Below are 20,272 nucleotides of genomic sequence, written 5' to 3'. Positions count from 1 at the left end.
GACAAAAGGGTATGTCCGTTTTCTCACTAAGGGACTAGCCCCACAGCTAGGTACTGTATCCACCTGTAGGTGTAGGGTAGGTATATATTCAAAGAAGGAATGTAAAGGTTTTTGAAAAAATAACATTCTTGAAGTTGCGATCATCTATAGACTACGGATATACCTTACCGTCAAGCGGGCGTTACAGTACACCACCATTGCCAAAGTATTTAAAATAGGTTTTACTTACCAATATATGCGTGCTGTATGCTTGTTTGCCGCGATGTGATTTAAGAAAACAACTGTAGCATACCTCTTATAGTATATATAGTATCATGTATAAGATAAGAACCCACTGCCAAAAGCCGCCACGTGCTAGTTTCTTTCTATTATTTTTGTCAAAGAAAATTAGTTCCACACATAAAGCCTGACCAGTAATATATGATCACGCGCCATATTGTGGAATTTCATCGGAACTACATTTTTCAACAAATATATTCGGCCGAATTATTCGTTCATCTGTATCATGCCGAAACCATTTGAAAATGCTTCAATTATATTAGCAGCTAAAGATTAATCAGTTCCTAAGGCAATTGCCTAACAGGTCGAAAGGGAAGAAGACAAACAAACAAATTTTAACATTACAAATATATTCGGCCGAATTATTCGGTTCATCTGTATCATGCCGAAACCATTTGAAAATGCTTCAATTACATTAGCAGCTAAAGATGAATCAGACATCAGTTCCTAAGGCAATTGCCTTAGGCAAGTTAGGAACCGAGGGAATTTCCTAGGAACAGTGGCGGGCCAAAACCAAAATTTTATGTGGGCAAGATACTCATAGCGAGGCCCTCTGGTGGCGCCAGAAATAACGAACGTTGTGTCCGAGATATAGGTACTTATTTGAGGCGCGAGGCCCCTCGGACCGCGAGGCCGTAGGCGGTTTTCCACGTCGCCCACGCCTAACGCCGCCTCTGCTAGGAACGAAACAGGTCAAAAGGGAAGAAAACAAACAAACAAATTTTCAAAATTACAAATAATCTAAACATCCTATGGAATCAACATGTCTCATCATGTGTTTTAATGTCAACGGGAAAACGAAACCGGACGAGAGTAGGTATTCAAAAAGTTCTGAGGAGCTTACATTTTAATGTGTTGCAACAAGACAAACATAGTAAAAAATATTTGCCTAATATTCGGCATTTAAACCGAATAGTTCGGCCGAATACGAACATTGGAAAACTTGCCGAATACTGAATAGTTACCAAATATTCGGCCCATCTCTACTCATAATCGTCAGGCGGCACTGTAATACTTTCATTCCCCAAAATCATTTGACAAAGTCTTTAAATAATCCCAAAGTCGTGCGTAGAAATAAATTGACTGTACAATATAATAACTGTAACTAACGTTCACACTTACCGAAATGTTTGTTTCGTGACCCGTTAGGTGGCGCCACGCTCTATAAAACAGTTTAATTTTGTTTACAAGCGCATGGTATGCATGCGGCCCATGCGCATGCTGCCATGCGCACGAGTTGCACGACCACGCGGCCATGCATGCGAGTGCGGTCGACCGACGCTAAGCACCCGAAAGAACTAAGTATAAATCAAGATGTAAGTGAAAGAGAAAATATTTAATCTCGTTTTCGTTACGATGAAAGTAAGAACTTGTGAATGAGTTTTCCATAATTATTTTCAAGTGCATGAATGTACCTTTTAATCATGTAAGTAAATACGAAAAAAAGCGGCCAAGTGCGAGTTTTTTTATTGATCAAAATTTATTGTTTATTTTTTGTGTGAACATCGTAATGCGGTTTAGAGAATACATCTACTTACCAAGTTTCAACTGTTTAGTTCTTATAGTTTCGGAAAAAAGTGGCTGTGCCAAAGACGGACAGACAGACAGACATGACGAATCCATAAGGGTTCCGTTTTTTGCCACTTGGCTACGGAACCCTAAAATGAAACAAAAAAAAAGTGGTAGATTGAGTTTTTCTTTTTATTTTTCTAGAAAAAAATAATATTTCTAATAACTATTACTTTCTCCCATCAATTCAGGTAGAATGCGTCTAAGTCATCCCGCCAGCTCCTTCTCGATCTGCCTGCACCCCGGCCTAAACATCTATGGTGTTCCGTGGATCCCACTCAGTAGCCAGTTTGGTCCATCTTTCTGGATGCATGCGGCAGACATATCCAGCCGTCCGACTAGCATAGCAGGGGCGAGTGGAGGAAACCTGGGGAGGCCTTTGCGCTGGGAAACTGGTGGTGGTACTAGTGGGCCACTGAAATAGGCAAAAATAGGGTAAAAACTATAACTCTGATAATCCATATTGTCTTAGGGGATATAATTGTACGTGACACGTGTTGTGATCCTTAAAGCGACATTTTGACATAAAGGTACCTGCTCAAAGTAACATAAAATGTTGCTTTCCATCAGAGAAGGGTCCTTATGCACATTTAGCATAAGGACCCTTTAGGTATGGAACGCTACAAATTATCATTGTATAAACTCAAGATATTCATAAAACGCTCCGACGTGACAAACTGACTGCCAGCAAATTGCTAACACCCAAGGCATTCCGACATTCGTAGCAAACCACAACGACGTAAAAACTAACACAATCCGGAGATTACGACAAATTCACATTGTTAAGGCTATTTATTCTTTGTTGTAAAAGTACAGTGAGACAACAAATACGACAACAAGACTTTAAATAGACCCAAAATTTGATTTATTTCTAAGTATTTGGGTCAGATTGCAGTCTCTTCCATAACTACTAGTGCCTAGATACGACAATTCTTGAATTAGTTGCCAAGCGAAACATGTTGCCTGTGGCAAAAAACCGGGGACAAAACGCTAGGAAGATAGTGATGATAAATCATATCAGGTGAAATATTTAAGGCCACAGACCTTGCAACAAACTGCATGCGATTTTAGATAATTGCTGGCTAAGTAGGAGCAACGAATTCAATCGATCTACCAAATGCCGCAATATATTGCAAATCGCATACAATTAGGTATCGGTGACGTTTGGAGAGTTCATTAGGGCTCAATAGTTACATCGGATACAACCAGTGTTGTCAACGTCCCTAAGAAGGTTTTACGTCTTGATTAATTTTACCGTCCCTTCGAAGCCACACGCCACCTTATACAACCCCAAAGTTCAAAGAAAGGTCCGAAGGAATATCTACTGCTTGCTATTTGTCTTTATCTGGTGGATACCATCTTAAAAGAACCTTCAGTAGCTATATGCGTAAATTTATTGGGATTGAGGTTCCATTACCTACACGAGTTGCAACTTTTCGTGATCGAAGCTCAAAACCAAATAAAAGCAAGCAAGAAGCGAAGCGGGTTATTTACGTACAGTATTTTATTGCCAATAAAGCGTTTTTTTTGTTTTTGTTCTTCACCCATTGTTACAGCCGACTGTACTTGCGGTTGTCGAGCGTTGACCGGCGTGTGGCGTGCGGTAGGAATGCCCATCGCGGTAATGAAGCGTCTGACTAATCTTGCGTAACGCCACCGCAGCGCGTTTGAGCGTTTCGTTTTGTTAAAGCCTCCTGTTTCGATTAATTTTACAGATCTCGCACCAAGTAAATGTTCTACTAGCATATTGGCGGTATAAATAGCGTTATCTACACAATGTAGCTAATTTATACCAGTATGCTAATGTATTACGAGAGCGGGACCATCCACGTTTGCTATACTTAGTTCGTTTAGCGATCTTGACGCCTCTTTTTTTAAACACCTTTGATAAATAAGTCACAACAAATAATTTTTTTTTTATTACATACACACAACCATCGTTACAGGCTATCCTAATTCGACAGTATGGAAATTGACACACAAAAGAAAATAATTACATAAGTATATAGTAAATAGATTATTACAAACTACAGTAACACAATACATACAGCGTGGCCCGTGTGAATTCGCTCAAAGAACAAAGAAACAAATCTAACTCGATCGCTACTCGATTAATAACAATTATATACCTAAGTAAATCATATAATATTTCCATTCTCTCTCAATTGCTCAAAGGTTAACTGGAAGAGATCCCTTGAAGGGATAAGTTCGCCTTTGTACTAATCATGAGTGTTTTATTTCCTGTTTTGTTTTCATTTCTGTACAATAAAGAGTTTCACTACTACTACTAATATTATTTACATTATTTTGCTTTCATAAGTAATATAAACATTTTACATGTAAATTACAAAAAAAAAAAATATCTAAGGGTGGAAATTGGCTGTTAAAGTATAAAATAGAGTAAGTTGGTGTTGGATCACCGCGTGATAAAAGAATAAAAGAATTGTGAATCTACTCGTACGTAAGAATTCAATAATATTGAGTCCGTGCTTCATGCTCTCGCACAATGTCATCTTTACACAGGCTAAACTTAATTCAATAAATAAAAATATTACCTAGTATCTACTAAGGTAAACGTTGTGCGCGTCGTAGTGGAGATGTGGTGCTGGAGAAGTATGCTTGGGGTATCATGGACAGAATTCCGAACCAACGAGTCTAATATACTCCAGGAACTTCAAAAAAGGAGTGTACATATTTTTGAAGGGTCGGCAATGCGCATCTAACACATCTGTAGTTGCAAGCGTACATAGGCTACGGAGACTGCTTACCATCAGGCGGGCCATGTGCTTGAATGCCACCGTCGTGGTATTAAAAAAATGTAACCCATAAAGGGGCCACAGAGGATCCATTATTTAAACTCCATTTTAGACGAACAGTCAATGTGGCCAAATTTTTTTTTTTTTTTATTAGGAAAAGGCAAGCATTTGACCACAATCTCACCTGATGGTAAGTGCCGATGCAGTCTAGGCTGGAACATGCTTACCTAAAAGTTGTCTATTCACTCTCGATTTAAAAAGATCCAAATTATAGTGGACTGGGAATAGATTTGCAGGAAGTGAATTCCACTCCTTAGCCGTAAATATATCGACACATTTTTACTTCTATGGGAACAGTGCGTAAATCAGGGGCATATTTACCCTAGGGTCAAGGGGGGCATGGCTCGGGGCGGCAGGCTTCCAAGGGCGGCGCAGGCCATGTTTTCAGAAGGCGCAGAGAAAAAAATGCTTTTGTCTTTATTACATGGGGCGCCCTGGGCCCACTGGCCTGCCAAATATTAAAATACGCCTCTGGTGTAAAGATACTCACTTTGTCTTCTTTTGAGGCTGACTGTACACAACGATGATAGGTAGGTAGGTATATAGACAAGGTGTAGGCTATTATTATTTTAATCATACACAGTGTGTGATTTCTGCAAAGAATCACCTATACGCATACAATTTTAATACATTAACAACTTTTATCCCCTTTTCACGCTGTTTATGTCTTGAAAATTATAAATGTACCTAGAGGTAATAAAATATAGAAGCAATTTGCCATGCTATAGGATAAAATTGCGTTTTTAATAAACCTTTTAATATTAAGTGGTTGGTTGCAGAATGAATGACTTTGCTTTGGTATCACGCCGGTTTAAAAATCTCATGGAAATATGAGTTATCTATGATTTCAGCTTCACACGAGTCGTTTTTTAGCATGGCTAGAAATTAATTATATCGTAGGTAATTTTATACGAGTAATATTTGATTTTGTTTTGTTTTGATTTTGTTTGACGACCGGTCTGGCCTAGTGGGTAGTGACCCTGCCTATGAAGCCGATGGTCCTGGGTTCAAATCCTGGTAAGGGCATTTATTCGTGTGATGAGCACTGATATTTGTTTTTGAGTCATGTGTGTTTTATATGTATTTAAGTATTTATAAATATTTATACGTATATTATATGTATCGTTGTCTAAGTACTCACAAAACAAGCCTTATTGTTTTACTGTGGGACTTAGTCAATTTGTGTAATAATGTCATATAATATTTATTTATTTTATTTTTATTTATTGCGATCTTAGGTTGCGCTGCATTATGGTGGTTAACACCACTATATATCGGACCGGATTGGTATAGGATTGCAAAGCGCGAGCGAGTCTTTAGTAAATAGGTCAACATTGACTTACATTTACCTAAAGCCCGACAATAATATATGGTCATTGTCAAGAGGGTGCTGTTATTCTAATGTAGGGTGATAGTTCAGTTTAGTAAATTCCGCAATATGGCGCGTGATGATATATTTTTTACATGGTTGCCAGGCCAAGGCCAAGTTTTACATGGTTGTTGTTGAAATGTATAGAAGGCTATTCTCCGAAAATTTTTGCGGTCTAAATAATTGCCACGACCCCAAATAAAATATTAGATACAAACGATACGAACTAATTTTGCACTTTATCACAAATTCTGATAGCGTACTTAATTACTCATTGCTCTATAACTCTGTTACTTCAATACGTATTTTACTTAGAGGATATTGCAGTTTTATCGCAAATAAAGTTTTATTTTCGACTTGGGTTTCATAAGGTCATGATCCCTCATTAGATGATGATGTTTCACCAAAATGTATACCGGGTATATAATGTACCTGTATAAAATTATAGAAAAACTTTGACATAAATAGAAAGTATAGGGTTCGATGTTCCCCACGGGGTTCCACGATGTTCTTTTGTTTTGCCAATGCAAAGTATCAGTTTTATTAAAAATGCATCGACACGATACCGTGGGAGTCGGCAGTGGATAATTACCCACACATATATACACTCATTGTAAATATTGACTCGAGTAGCTAGGACACAGTTCGTTTAAACGCAATCGCACCCCGATACTAGTTATTACGCACGATCGATTACTTCTAGCATTATATTAATACACCTCAAGCTATATTGATACCTGTAATGTTCTTGATGATAAAACAGGTGACCAATGTAACTATAACCCCGAGAAGCATAACGATGCGTAACTGAAGATCGAACTTATACTGGCAACCAGTAAGGTCTCGACTTGATATGCTGTAGCGATAGCCTCAGGAAATGCAACGCAACTATGTCATTAAATTAAACCCTTCTTTTATTGTGCTCAGCTTAACATAATTCTACGCTACAAAACCACAGCATAATCTCCTTAATTATAATTTATTGCGCATATTTTCTCGCCCTACATGCTTTGCGAAGCAAAACTTTAAAGAATCCTGGACGCTTGCATACGGGCCGCTAAATGCCAAACATCGCAATCCCTTACACAAAGACGCATTCCAAATTTGAAATTCCAAAATGGCAGCGCGTCAGTAACCGTTCAGGGATGCCATTGTACACCCTTGGCGAATGTCGGTGATTAGAACTCTGAGACAAACTGATATAAGAATGCTCTACGATTACATATACTTTTTAAAGAGGTTTAGATCAAATTACTCTGGTTTGCTAAAGAACTTCACTCGACCACCCTCGAGCAAACAATGAAAATATACGGCCAGTTTACCAAAGCGCATGCGCGACACTGCGTTGCAACGTGGTGCGTTGACCGGCGTGACCTCGAGGTCAAGCGGTCAGTGTTAGGGCCCGCCTACACTACCGCTACTCTATGAGTCTATGGTAGGTAGCCCTAGGCGTTACAGACGGGCGTGGGAACGTGTGGACGCGAATTTGTATTGAGGCTCTGCAAATAGTATGTTAAGCTCTAACTGGTATACATCTAACTGTACTAGAGTTGGGTCTTCGTTTGTCATATAGAGCGTTAAGTGGCTTTAAGAATGTTAGGATTATACATATAATAGTTATTCGAAAATGTTATGTAGGTTTTTAACTCCCACAAAAAAGGGGTGTTATACATTTGACGCCAATATGAGGCATCGTAGATCTCAAACGGATGGACCGATTTCGATGCGGATTTTTAAGTGAAAGTGAATTTTCTTGGGTTCTTAGCTATGTTTGATAAAAATCGATCCAGCAATTTGAAGAGTATCCGCTCTTTTCCAAAATGGCAAAGCATTTTTTCAAAATGGTTACGCATTTTTGCGTAATACGTTTTTATAGAAGCTAAACCACAAATCCTCTATACCTAAGTATTTAACATCAGTTTTTAATCACTGGCAACATTTTATCATAAACAAGACCCATAGAGTTGCTTTAAGAATTAAAGTTTATAAAAGAAATGGCGCCATCTAGTTCATGATTGGATAATTATCTCAGAATGTCGTTTTAAAATGAGAGCGTTGCTTTGATTGTATGTCGGCGGCTATTAGGTTCGTGTCACTCTTATCTAGTAGAGTCCAGGGTTCCTACCACGAAAACCTAAATTCGAAAATTGCGGGGATCTTTCTCTTTTACTCTCACTAAGACGTAATTACAGTGACAGAGAAAAATGCCCGCAATTGACGAACTTCAATTTTCGCGCTTATAGCCCAGACACTGGACTGAAAAAATTAACTAAAGCGTTTTATGGTAAAAACGCTAAATTAATTTTTTTATTCCATCCGTTAAATTACAGCCTATAAAAGTTAACGCGATATTTCAATATCCCGCTAATCGCAGTAAATGTTTATGGCTTCATTACACGGGTATTGTCGCCTGCATCAATTCGGAGCAATGATAGGATCTAGGGTAATATTAATCTGCGAGGAGGCGCCTGCGCGCGCGCGATCATTGAAGTACGAGCGCGATAGGGTTGCCACAGGTGCTACAATTTATTTATGTCATTTTATAGCCATGTACATGTCATGTCAGATCATAGATTTTTATCATTTCATGTAATCCTAGACTACATCGGCATCGGCATTGACATTAGGGTGAGATTGTAATGAAATGCTTATTTTTTATACTACGTCGGTAGCAAACAAGCATACGGCCCGCCTGATGGTAAGCAGTCTCCGTAGCCTATGTACGCCTGCAACTCCAGAGGAGTTACATGCGCGTTGCCGACCCTAAACCCCCCCCCCCCCCCCCCCTCGTTGAGCTTATGTTTTCCAAATAAAAAATTGCCATTTTAAAATTGATCACTTCGTGAATTTCATATGGTTTGACTTTTGTCCAACCGATTATTTCATGAAATGATTGCCACACCATGAATTGATCAATTCTAAGATCTGTCTACGACCTGTTGATACATATCAATTAAAACTTCCCTCACACTAAATAAAGAATTATTAAATGACAGAAAATATATTGTACTTCTTCTTCCAAGATTATTACGTTTGGATCAATGAGTCAAATTAGTTAGTTAGACTAAATAACTCATGATTAGTCTTCCTATTCCTATTTTGCCACGGCTCATGGGAGCCTGGGATTCGCTTGGCAACTAATCCCAAGAATTAGAGAAGCCGAGAATTGCACTAGTTATTACGAAGAAAATATATTGTACTAACACAAAAATTGGGACTTGCGAACTATGTATTACACCAGCCAACAGATCGCCTCAGAGACCGATAAGAACGAAATCGGTTTTATTATATTGATCAAAATGTATTTATTTATTTATTACTTAAGTTCAGTATTATTATTTTTTAAATTGGGTACTTACTCAATGAGTTTGGCTAGTTCTATTTTTCAGTGCATTTTTATTTATTCATTCTTAATCATTTTAGGGGCATTTGCCGCATTATAACAAACAGGTTCTTTTCTGTATGCTAACAAAATCTTATGTTTATTTTATCACGTGATTAGGACATGATAGAGTGGAGTATGTATTAATTACTTTTTATAAAGATTAAAAAAAAAAAAAAAAAAAAAAAACCTTTTTTTTAAATTAACTATGCCATTTAATTTCCTTAAACGTACTTACCGATACCCCGAAGTTAACGGAATTCAATAAAAACATGGTAAGTATATAAAGTTATTTCACAGCCCTATATAATTACTTTGACATGCGACGCGCAAGATTCTTTATCATCCCTTTGATGCTCTGAATTTAAATAAGCACTCCTGTCCTGCGTCCCGTAACTCCCATACAATTTTATATGCAATTATAATCCATCATGGTCGGTGCTTGAGTATTAAATTCTTACATTTTTAAAATGTTTTTTTTTTTTACTTGAAGGCAAATGTGTTCATAGACGCAACTACATGTTCTTACGTATTAAATCTTAAGTCGTCCATACAAAAAGAGAAAACGTTTTTCTATTTTTAAATATTTTCCATTCTCCATGATTTTTAGTATGTTATTGACATAATGAAGAACTAGATTTTATAGTTTTCCTTTTTTTTAAATTTTCGAAACTTTCTTTTTTCAATAAAGTGAAACTTATTAACCTAGAATATATTACTATTACGCTGCACAAATTTCTTCAATGATGTATAATAACTAAGTAGTAGGCGTTATCATGAAGCCTTCGACCATGAAATTCAGAGTAAAAGTTAAAATTTCTGAACGCAACGGCCACGTTTCCGCGAACAGAACTGTCAACTTCATTGTGTTTATTCATGTAAGCCGACGACCATTAGGGCATAATAAAATAAAACGTTTTTAACTGAAATAACAGTTAACATTTTATAAGAATATGAAAAAATAAAGAAAATAGTGTTAACAGTGACGAATTGCAAAATTGGAGGGAAAAAAACCACAAGATCGGAGAAGAAAATGCAACTTTCGCGTTCAAGGTCAATTGCGGCGTCCTTTCGTCGATAGCATAGCTACACGGACGTGATAAATATCGAGATAAAAATGTAGCAGGCCATGGATGTACCTACATTAATAGTGCCAGCGAACGAATGTTTAATGCATACATAACTAAAATTCCGAAAAGGAACATAAACGTCGGGTAAGAAATACAGTGGAGTAATATCAAGTGCTAATTCGTTTGTTTTTTGACGTTTCTGCTATGCATTCTGGAGCACTATTCTAGGTGTCTTTGTTTGCTAATTGCATATGGTGGTTGTGCTGTGCATTCTGGAGCACTATTCTAGGTGTCTCTGTGTGCTAACTGCATATGGTGGTTGTGCTGTGCATTCTGGAGCACTATTCTAGGTGTCTCTGTTTGCTAACTGCATATGGTGGTTGTGCTGTGCATTCTGGAGCACTATTCTAGGTGTCTCTGTTTGCTAACTGCATAAAATGGCTGAGCTAAGCAGTTTGGAGTGCTAACCTAGGTATCTCTGCTGCTATTTGCACTTGCCAATCTTTCCCATACTATACTAGGTGCGTTCACTGCCAGTAGCCTTGGGATATTGTGGTGTTATCAAATATCCCTTACCAACAGCACTAAGATGTTGCCCATGTCCTACCCGGCAATGGGTAGTGGACCATAAGCCACCTACAAGTCTTACTAGATATACCTACTGGGTTTGGTGGCGTGTTAGACTAGACACAGCTCTTAACCTCAAGAATTAATCAATGTGGTATGCCAGACTAGGCTGTCTCTTGATATATACTTATCTTCAAGTAGGTGAATTTAAGTACTTATTCTAATTTCAGCAAGTGAAGAATGAAGCGAGTTAATTTTGACCTTGTTGGAAGGAGGCACCGCACCAGAAGGTTAAATATGGGAATAATCCTTCTAGGACAATCTTGTTGTTTGCTTGCAGATATATAATTACGAACATTACAAAACAACAATGACCCGGACAAGATTATGAAAAAATACTCTGCCTTGTTAAATTACTAGTGCTCTGAAGATGAACCCAGAGACTCAAGCTGCGGCTGGTGAGACGTTTGTCAGTTGGGAACAAGGCTAGGTATTGAAATGAAACAAAATAAAGTTTCCTGTGACCTGTTCTCTCACTGTGATGATTTAGCACTCAATAAATTGTCTGCTGTAACCAGCTATGAAAAGGTAGTGTCACTCTTAAGTGACCACTGGTTTTTTGTGTGATTATTATCACTGAGAATCTTACCTAAGGCAGCTGTTCAATTATTAAATCACAATCAATGGCATAAGAGGTTTTTAAATCATTTACTTAAACATGCTGTTGACAAGTGGTGTTTTAAGAAAGTTTAGCAGAAGTACTAATGACTTATAAATTATTGTAAGTTCTAATGCCCGGTACTTTAAACTTCAAGGGCTCAACTATCAATAATTTTTTCTAATGTATGTTTTGCTGTTGCTTTTCTTTGTTATCATATAATAAAGTATTTATTACTTATTTACTAACAACATACAAAAACCCTGGTCAAAAGCAGCAATAAGGAAGCGGAGCAACACTTTCCCCTTTGCATCACAATGTGGTCGCACTCAGCGACACCACAACAGCCTGTGTTCATTTAGAACAAATTCTTGAAAGTTGTGGTTAACTTAAATACATTTTTTGTCAGTGCAATGACATCATATTTACAAGGACCCAAGGATTTTGTCCTGGTTAATCATACATTAATTCTGAAAAATGATTACTATTGAGCAATCGACAGTCAATACTAGGAAGTTATGTGACTGTGATATATACTGTGTGTACAAAATATATGCCTATGATGTTCTTACACAAGAATATACACTTTACACAGCTTAATATTTAACTAAAATGTTTTATGTACAAAACCCTAAGGGAAGTAAATACAGTTATATTTTTAATATAAGTAAATTGATTGCAACTAAGCATTGGAATTGCCATGAAACTAATTGTTGCATGAACACCTTTTACTTGATTTTATGAGAGTAGAAAATATCTCTGATTCATGTGGAAAGCTGAGATTACAGTTTTAAGTCCTGTCATTAGACTATTTGACTATATGTCTCTCTAGCTATGTGTCAGACCTTTCATGAAGTGTCCAAGATCTAGAGGTCACACAATGAGCAACTGTTTAGATGTTATATCTATTGTCCTTATGATAAATGTTTTTAGACTATGTAGGTACCTATACAAGATGCACTCTATTATTCTTGATACCATATGGAGCTAGGTATAATCAAATTAAACTAGCTCCTTAGTACCTTAGAAAGCTGTCTAATATCTGGATTTATTTCTTTACCCAATGAGAAACAATTCCAAGTTAAACAAAGGATAAAGGCCTTTATAAAAAGGTCACATCTTTATAAATTTTCATTAACTTTGCTCATAAAATATGTTTTTCTTTTATAGCTATAAGTTTGGCTAATTAATATAGCTGTGTGTATGTTTAAAGAGCTGAAAAGAGAAAAGAATACTGAGTTCAAATATTTTAAAGAAATATAATGTCAATATATCACCTAGTGTGACTTATTTTGGTGGCTAATTGAAAGTAAAGGGTTATAAATATACTTTTTGAAGATATTTATTTACTATACAGTAATAGTTTATTGACCTGCTGGGGCAACCGTGTGGAAATGAGTTATCTGTGGGATTATGGAAGGAGCCTATTAATAGAATACATTACATTAATTTTATTCAGCTTAATGGTGGTCTAATATTTAAAGACGTTTCTTTCCGATTTACCAGACTGTGACATACTTCTGAGAAAATACAACACAACTATCTCAATTATAAACCGCTTTGGTGAACTGAAATACTACTGTACAGTATTTTTACCTCAAAACCATCGATGTTCGATGCTCAAAACAATGTTGAGGAACAATTGGCATTGGTGTGAAACGAGACATTACAATATTAGTCTTAAATATTATAGGTGAACTGTGTCATAGCTGATTGAGAGATAACTATATAAGATTTCGGAGATAAAACGTAAATTAAACAATGAATATTTAGAAATTTCCTGCATCATTTTGGAACTCATATACCGAGTTATTGGAGTCGCGCAGATGAAATATGTGAACGCTATATATATCCTGGTGTAGTAACCCAGATATTTTTTCTACATAGATGCTTGCACATTTTCTTTGATGAATTATTTTATCTATGCTTTTCTTCCATTCGAAATGAAATTTAAGGTACCTATTAAAGTTTTAGGAAATGCAGAAGACATGGCAACAACCATATTGTACACAGTTTTTACAAATACTTACATGTTACATACAATTGTATAGATTTGAGCCCCAGCTCACATTTATAAAAACTTATTCCATTAACCGGCAGTTTCAGTAGTGTCCTTGCCTGGTTACCCCGGTGTTATCCGGGAAGTTCCATCACTGAAGGAGCGGAAAAGAGAAGGAGAAAGGAGGAACTTTCGATTGGTGCGGCCAACAGCATGGTGGGGTGGAGTCTCTTATGCCCAACACCGTCAAGCAGTATCGTAAACACTTGAAACATTGGTGTATGTTTTGTGGAAATAATTACATTAATTATCTTATCGCATCTTTTCTAGCAATGTTTGCCATTCTGAAAGCATTATGTGATGAGGGATCTAGGTATGGAAGTGTCCATTTTTCTAAATCTGCTCATGTGCTTATATTGGGATATAGACGACTCCTCAAATGATAGAGTGAAACGCTTTATGAAGAACGTATTGTTTCGATTACACCCACCTCAACCTTAAAGTGTGACCTGGGACCCTTAATCAGTCTCAAATTATTTATCAACAATGCCACCAATGAAAATTTTTCATTACAGAATTAAGAGAAAGTTATGAAATTGCTTAGGTACTTGCCTTATTTGCTATTGTTACTGCACGCAGCGTGCAAACCCTGTCCTTGATAAAATATGTAATTTTTACTATTATTCTGATTTTCTGACCAAGTCCTTACAAAAATTTCAGCTACCTTTGCTATCCGTAGCATTTTTCAAGGAAAAACTAATTTGAAATGGAATGAGGCTTGCTCAGGGCGAATATATTTTAGCTACTTATATATAAAAATAACGAATGGTATTCATTCAGTTGTTAGTAATTATTTATTGCCCTCAAAAACCTCATATGACCATCACTTCCCAAACGATTTGTTCTTGATTAAGTCAACTTTTAAAGATAGTGGTATTGATATTTTTGTTTTCACCACCCATTCAACCTATTATGCGTTGGTTTCAGGATCCAAACCAAAATCATTTAGGAGTAATATTGATGGAAAGAAAAACATCAAGTCCGAGTCTAATGATTTTGCTCATTTCATAATAAGGCCATAGTGCCATCCAATGATTGTGCTTGATCCTTAGTTAAGGAGAAAATAAGTGTTACTAAAGGTTGTAAGTAGCAACACACCGTTCTGTTAAATGGTATTAATGAAATACCTATTAATAAGGAACAATTCATTTTTTGTTTCAACTATTGTTGAGGATGCCTAAGCAGGTCTTCAAGGAAGACTACTTATTAAAACTTTTGTACTTGTATTTATTTATATAATAAATAAATAAGGATCAAATTACAGTACAACTTGTCGCTCTGGTGTCTTTCAGAGGATTTATATATGATGATATATTCTTTTTGGTGATCTCACTAGATCTCTAAATAATGTTTTAAGAACTAAATATCTATATTAGAAATACAGTTAATGATAGCTAAAAAAGTTCCTTTTCTAAATGAAATCTTAGATTTCATTATTGAAATACAAAGCCAAAATAAAAACTTTGAAAACCTATCTCTAAACATCTACTTAGTTATTATACATCATTGAAGAAATTTGTGCAGCGTAATAGTAATTAGAAATTAAACGAACTTACCTGTAAGTGAAGTTCAATTCTAATTATATTAGCTGCACAAATTTCGAAATGATGATCCCTCCCGCCCAGTACCCGGGTTGTCTTGAGACAACCAGGGATTCTAATATTCTAATCCCTGTCAAAGTTTTAAAGCAATATTGGCTTTGCAGAGTTGTGGGCCAAGCTGTTCCATCTGTTGCCATATTCACTGCCAGCATGGGCTACGAGCATAGCGGATACCAAGTGTTTTTTCCGCTTTGTAGCGACTTGTGCCTGAGAATAGAGAACCCTAGCAGGTTACTGGCAGTGAAAGTGTTGTGTCTTGGCTTGTTACTCTAAACTAAATGAAGTTGACAGTTCTGTTCGCGGAAACGTGGCCGTTGCGTTCAGAAATTTTAACTTTTACTCTGAATTTCATGGTCGAAGGCTTCATGATAACGCCTACTACTTAGTTATTATACATCATTTCGAAATTTGTGCAGCTAATATAATTAGAATTGAACTTCACTTACAGGTAAGTTCGTTTAATTTCTAATTATTATGCTGAAGCGATCGACTCGAATAAAATTAAAGTGATTTGTTAAGATTTAGTTAGTTGAAAATGTTTACTCCCGAAATGGAATTTCATTACCGGTATTTCGATAAATTCGAATAGAATGATTGCGAATCAAAGTTTATCATTCAAAAAGCATCACTTTAAAGTCAATTCCGCCAGTCAACATGAGGAATCAACTGAAAATTAACATCTAATTAAGAAAGACTCAGAGCTCCGAGCCGGGGCCGACACTTCGTTTCATATATAAAGCATCACGTGATCACCGGTCACCTGTCATAGAAAACGAAGTGACGGTTGCCCCGGCCCTGACCCGGCCTGTTCTAGCGTGCGTCATCCTTTAATTTGCCACTCTTGTGGATCAAATGCAACTTTCTCATCAGTTTTGAACAAATGAATGAACTATGATGAAAAAATCTTTTTTCTGACGATGTTGGCGGCACCAAAGATGCGATCATCATTATGACAGTCTGATGATCATTGAAGATAATACCCATGTTTACGCTTTTAACCGGGTTTCGGAGTATTAATCAAAATGTATTAGTAAATTGCTATCGTTTTCGATATGATCGCTATAATGGGATCAATTTGACGTGTCCATGGTTATTTATGCGGTCGTTATTATGAATCGATATTAGAGCTAATAATATTCGTGTTAATGAATGCATAAATGACAGATAACAGTAGAGGAGTAGGAAATAGATTTAAGGGCTGCCGTTAAGCAATTGGGTCATTCTCTGAGAATATGTTTGCGCTTGCGTCTAATTGCCACGACTCTTTTCATACATTTTATAAGGAGTCGCAGCTATTAAACCGCAGACCGCAGACATATTTTTTGAGAATATCCCAATTATAGCTTGGCTCTTCATGAAATCTAATAACTTTTTGACAGTGCGAGCCTTATAGTTTCGTATTGGCAACATTTTACATGAAAATGTTTTTGGTGGGACTATATCTTTATTCTGTTTATTACATTATTGTATAGGCATTATTGTCAGGCTTAGTGGCCCATTTAAAAAGTGGTAAATTATCTACTTTTTTTTTAAATGTAATAATATAATCACTAGCTCTCTCGATTCTAATAGAAAAAAAAACCTAGATTTTTATTTTCATTCTGTTACTATTTTTCATAGACTTTGTATACATCATGTCATTCACAATGACGCGTGCCTTGACTCGTATTGTCATGTTAATAAAGGTTAGATTTGACAAATCTGCGCGTCATCGCTGATGACACGAACTATAATGGTAACGGAACGGAACTTTGTATAACCAGGTACGAAAAAATTATGGAAATTTTGGGACACCTTTTTCTCATATTACGATCAAATGAGCTCGTGTTTGTGAGTAAGAATAACACAAAAAAAATTCAAAATTAGATAATAAATTAGTGTACAATTTTAAATAAAATTAGTAACATGACCCTAGGTTACTATTTATTTACAAAATTAAAACACATCAAACAAATATTACATTTCAGCTATTGGATACAAAATGGTATACAAAGTAAGAACAGTAACTAGTACCTAATTCTCGCGGCGTTGTACGTGGGCTGTCTTCTTTATTTACCGCCAAGTAGGGTAACTGGGGACAGGAGGGCTAACATAACACAGCAGTGTACTTTTTACAATCTTTGAATCAGGATTTACTAGTCTTAGGGACAAATTTTCAAAACCTAGATCAGACCATAGTAAAAAAAAATATTGTCTTAAAGTTACCAGCTGTCAGTTAACCCACTTGATGGAAGTAGACTACGGGCCTACCGCAAGTCCCTAAACCACGTTCGACGTGTTTTCTCCCTGTCAGAGGGCCAACCGCGAACCACGTTCGACGTGTTGCCTCCCTTTCACGCTTACGTACGAATTTACAAGTGCGACAGAGAGGCAACACGTCAAACGTGGTTCGCGGTAGGCCCTCTGGTAAGAGTTACGAGTAGTATACCTACCTCTTAATTTATATTCATGAACAGGCAAGCAACTCTCCCATTTACATCAACTTCTTCCTTTACAACTGATTAACATGAACCATTATTGGCACTGGCATCTCATAAACTACAGACGCGACATGCCATTCATGTTCTAGTATGGAAAGTGGACTAACGTCGATTGCGTCCGTCAGCGGTACTTAAATGTACTTATATGTTTTATATGCCATATACGAAATTGACAGTTTGAATTGCCTATTTACTTACTCAATTACAAGGTGTCCAACCATTTTATGTATTTCCTGGTTTTATTTCCAGGGAGTTAATTTCAGTTGTCTAATTACCCGCTAGATTTCGCTGTACCGTGCGTGAAAAATCGTAGTTCGCGGTGTTCAGATTTTTCCGGGAAATATGACCTCTGGCTGGTACATAGTATTGTCAGGGTACACGCCAGTTGAACTACCGGTCGCCTGCACCGCGGCCCCGAAACCTGGCCCCGCTCAAATGGTATCATCAGGCTAGGGGTCCGTGGGGTTGCATAACGATCGGTAGCGAAGAGAGCCTGCACCAGCAGCACACACGTCCACACATCGACGTGGAATGACCTCCCCACATCGGTGGGGAGCGCCCCGATACAGCCGTCGCAGCCTCACGGCGGATACGGCCACTCATACCTCGATCATCGAAGGATATCCAGTCCAGTATTGTCAGGGTTGTATAACAGTTACGGTACATATGGTGCTACTTTACCGCACTAGTGCAATAATTACGTAACTATATCAAAAACTTAAAGGGCCGTTTTGAAAAATTGTATTCACTGTTTATTACTGTTTTGTTATACATAGTTTTCCTAGTTACAAAATGACCAAGCGACATATTTTGGCTAAGGTGTAAGTTTGTGAAGAGTTAGAAGCTTATTGGTTCTTCATGAGATCTAAAAACTTTTTGTGCGAGCCTTATGGTTTCGTCTTGGCAAAATTTTACATGAAAATGTTTTGGTGGGATATATATCTTTATTCTTTACACATAGAGCTTGTGTTTCTATATTGTACTAAAACTAAAATGACAGATTGCGACAATCAAACTGTACTAGGATATAATTAAAAACAACGATTTGTGAAAATCTAAATACACATGACTTTTAGTAGCATAATTCAAAGCTCTGGAATTCGTCATAAATCAAGACTTGTCCTCTTTCACACTTTTTGTAGAAGAACCTTAACACCTGTTCCGTTATAAAAATGACACAAACGTTGGTGCTATGTGGTTCTAATAAAGGAAATACTCCCATCCAATACTGGTTTGTATATAACCGGGAATTTCTCTGCACCGTCCATACAAAGCCCTTGAGAAAATGTACAAAAAGATTATTATATTTATAAGTAGGTAAGCGTGAGATAGTCGACATACTTAGTACAAAATGGGACTGGCAATTTTATATACAAATTACTTCCACTTAACGTCGATGGTAAGTTTGCTTGATTATTCAGAATTGAACACTTGTTATGCTAAGGTATAGGTCCTATAATCAGCTATCGTTATTAGTACCTACCTCTACTATTAGCATCTTATACATTCATTGAATTCCTGCCTGCCTGCCTGCGCCTGTGGTATATCTAGACCGATACCTACGACCTTCAAGCAAAGAGCATTGTAGAGAGGTAAAGTCTACAAATGTTATGCGGTCACTGAATTGTCAAACGTCAACTTTTGACGATTAGAGTTACCGCAAGATGTATGGAGCTGTACAGCGCCATCTCGTTAACCTCTCAAATTCGAAGCATGAAATTGTCTTAGATTTTACGCATCTTACTCAATAACGGAAGGACGGGAGGGGTGTTAGGGTCGGCAACGCGCAATGTAACTTCTCTGGAGTTGCAGGCGTCCATAGGCTACGGAGACTGCTTACCATCAGGCGGGACATATGCTTGTTTGCCACCGACGTAGTATAAAAAAAAGCTTTAGTTCGCAAGTGACCGTAGATGCTCGATTTTATTTCATTTATTATATTACTTACCCCATACAGTCACGGCCAATTGTAGAGCCATTTAGGGTTTACATTGGACATTTCATACGTTAGTATATTGTCTACCAAATTAGGCTTAACCCTAAATGGATCAACAATTAAAGTCTGTGACCGTATCTATATCACGAAAAGGAGATCTTATGATCTGAGTCAGTGGTGGACAAAGTACGGCTCGCGGGCCACCTCCGGCCCGCGAAAAGATTTTATCCGGCCCGCCGCCGGTTCAAGTTTCAAACGTTCATATTTTTATTATATAATTAACAGTTTCAAATCAAAATTGCATTTTCGCTGCAATTCTGGCCCTCCTCTGAAAATTCTTACACATTCTGACCCCCATTGAAAAAGGTTTGCCCACCACTGATCTAAGAATAACTCTTATGATCTAAGAACATAGAAGTGAGAAAATAGAAATGTGCTAGGTATATAATGGTAGACAAACCCGTATAAATCTCTAAAGAACTTGTA

At 37.1% G+C, this 20,272-nt stretch overlaps 1 protein-coding gene and 1 long non-coding RNA gene across 5 annotated transcripts in view; both read left to right on the top strand.

Moving 5' to 3' along the window:
• Nucleotides 1–20,272, top strand: part of LOC133521893 (uncharacterized) — a 97,713-nt gene that overhangs the window by 65,503 nt on the left and 11,938 nt on the right. The window lies entirely within an intron of this gene.
• LOC133521902 (uncharacterized) lies at nt 10,140–14,742 on the top strand. 4 transcript variants are annotated; one of them, XR_009799950.1, is made up of 3 exons: nt 10,414–10,629; nt 11,283–11,640; nt 13,820–14,742. It is a non-coding gene; the product is annotated as an uncharacterized LOC133521902 (long non-coding RNA). The 4 variants fall into 4 exon arrangements; XR_009799949.1 differs by having other exon boundaries at nt 13,817–14,742; XR_009799948.1 differs by having other exon boundaries at nt 13,811–14,742.

This window comes from Cydia pomonella, chromosome 10, assembly GCF_033807575.1.
Source record: "Cydia pomonella isolate Wapato2018A chromosome 10, ilCydPomo1, whole genome shotgun sequence".
Taxonomy (NCBI): domain Eukaryota; kingdom Metazoa; phylum Arthropoda; class Insecta; order Lepidoptera; family Tortricidae; genus Cydia; species Cydia pomonella.
The sequence above is the reverse complement of the archived record's forward strand: the minus strand, read 5'-3'. Positions and strand labels throughout refer to the sequence as shown.